A 2523-nucleotide genomic window follows, 5' to 3' on the forward strand; every position below is an offset into this window, starting at 1 on the left:
ACCAGCAGCCCATACGAGATCCTCATCACTCGAAAAGCATTGGGTTGGTGCCAGGTGGGGGAATGCCTCCGGAGTTCTGTGAAAACAAGGTCATGAGAGGGTGAAGTGATGGAGGAAGGTCTGAAGGATGAATAGGGGAGAGAGGGCAAACGGGTGAATGGTGCAGATGTGGAGGTGGATGGACAGGCGGGGTGGTTGGAGAAGGAGGGAGCAAAGGCTGAGAGGGTGGAGATGAGGGAGGAAAGGGTGAGAGGGTGGAGATGAGGGAGGAGATGAGGGAGCAAAGGGTGAGGGGGTGGAGATGAGGGAGGAGATGAGGGAGGAAAGGGCGAGAGGGTGGAGATGAGGGAGGAGATGAGGGAGGAAAGGGTGGAGGTGAGGAGATGGGGTTTGTAGTTGTGAATGACGGAATGAATGAGGGAGGAAAGGGTGGAGATGAGGAGATGGGGGAGGAAAAGGTGGAGATGAGAAGGAGTGAGGTTGTAGTTGTGAAGGATGAAGGGGGAATGGAAGGGGAGAAGTGTAGTGTTAATGAGAGAATGAATGAGGGAGGAAAAGGGTGACAGGGTGGAGATGAGGAGGAGATGAGATGATGGATGGATAGAGAGTTCCTATGGCCAAGAGAGTGAATCTACGGAGATGAATAGATATAGTAGATTAATAGATTTCTTTTATTTTGTCTCTTTCAGCTAAACGCACTTCTTTATTTTATTTTACGCTTATGGATCGTTATCATTAATAAAATCATTGTTGATGTTATCCTTATCATTATTAACTTTATAATCATTACTATCATCATGATTATCATCAATATTATCATAGTAACCATTACTTTTATTATAATAATTAATATCATTATCATAATCATTACTATTATTAATATCAGTAGTAATCACTATTATTATTATTTATAATATCATAAGCATTACTATTATCTATATCAGTAGTTATCACTATCATTATTATCATCATTATCATCAGTCCTTTGTTATTTTTCCCTTTACACTACATTATCTAGTCTCTTTCTCTGATCCTTGTAAATGACTTAATCTCATGCTAATGAGGCTCTCCCACTCTCCCATTCTTAATATTATTTATGGGAACTCGTTTAATTAATATCTCCGGATAATGAACTTCCATTTTGTCTATCTCTCCGTCGTAAAAAAAAAAATGTATAAATATAAATATTCCCGTTCTCTCATGGGATTTAGAATCATTAAGAAAAAAAAACTGACGTGAATTTTTTTTTTTTTTTTTTTTTTTTTTTTTTTTTTTTTTTTTTTTTTTACTCACCTCCGGAAGCGTATCCAAATATACAAGTTCGTCTGTCTCGCTCTCTAACCGTTCCCTTATTCTGAAGTAGGAAATTATTGTTATTATCAGAGGAAATCGAAAAATAGAACTGAAGAGGGTTAAGGATATTTTCATTATAAATACGATCATTTCCTTTTGGTTATTTGGCATTATATTTGTGTGGAAGAGTGGTAAATATTCGTCTTTACTTACACACACACGCACACGCACACACACACACACACACACACACACACACACACACACACACACACACACACACACACACACACACACACACACACACACACACACACAACACAACACACACACACACACTCCCCCCACACACAAACAAACACAAAACAAACACACACACACACACTCCCCCTCTGCTCCTCCTCCCCACACACAACCATAACCCCCCCCTCTTTCTCCACCACCCATCCCCCGCCCCCACCCCTACAGAACCCCTCACCTTCTCTTGAGTTTTCTGCGTCTCTGCAATCTCGGGGATGCACACATATCTTCGTATTCTGTGTCTGATGTATCGCTCAAAACCGGGTGTCCGTTCACTACGCCGCCCACACCGACGCCCACGCCCACGCCTCCGCACGATCTGTCGCCGTTCTCCTTGTTCATGGCTTCGTCTGAGGAGAAAATGATAAAATAAGGGAATTAGGAGAGTAATCAGTATACGAGGGAAGCGTAATAGGATTATAGTCCTCCCTGGATTCCTCTGTAGTGTTTCTCGTTTTCTTTGGGCTATCAAAGAAAATGGGGTAAGGACGGAAATTGAAGAAGATGGGAAGCGTTTTGAAATTAACATCTTTTGAGTTTATTAATAAACGCAACACACTTACACACGCTCACACATACACGCACACACACACACACACACACACACACACACACACACACACACACACACACACACACACGCAACAGAAAACGGATCGTAGGTATAACTATCCTAAAAAAAAAACACCGCCACCATCTCTCTACTCTCGCCCTACGAAAACAAAATCTCAGACTCACCAACTTGAGGATCGAAAATGACGAACTCCGGCCGGATCTTGGAGGTCCTCTTGCCCTTCAGGAGAGGTACTAGGCCCCCCAGGTACTCCAGGTAGAGGGTGTAGCAGGCCCCGGGGGTAGGGATGAGGTCCTCGTCGTGTCTGATCATCGTGCAATGCAACCTCTGGCTGTTGCATGGAGGGCGAGACACGA

The 2523-nt window shown here is 43.1% G+C and overlaps 1 long non-coding RNA gene across 1 annotated transcript in view; it reads right to left on the reverse strand.

Annotated features, from left to right (window-relative positions):
- Positions 1-981: 981 nt before the first annotated feature.
- Positions 982-2523, reverse strand: part of LOC119591161 — a 1591-nt gene continuing 49 nt past the window's right edge. The window contains exons 1-3 of the long non-coding RNA XR_005230318.1: positions 2332-2523; positions 1772-1943; positions 982-1354 (exon numbers count right to left, since the gene is read on the reverse strand). The exon at positions 2332-2523 is cut by the window's right edge and continues 49 nt beyond it. This is a non-coding gene — a long non-coding RNA (uncharacterized LOC119591161). The remainder of the gene's footprint in view (positions 1355-1771; positions 1944-2331) is intronic.

Source organism: Penaeus monodon, chromosome 3 (genome assembly GCF_015228065.2).
Source record: "Penaeus monodon isolate SGIC_2016 chromosome 3, NSTDA_Pmon_1, whole genome shotgun sequence".
Classification (NCBI taxonomy): domain Eukaryota; kingdom Metazoa; phylum Arthropoda; class Malacostraca; order Decapoda; family Penaeidae; genus Penaeus; species Penaeus monodon.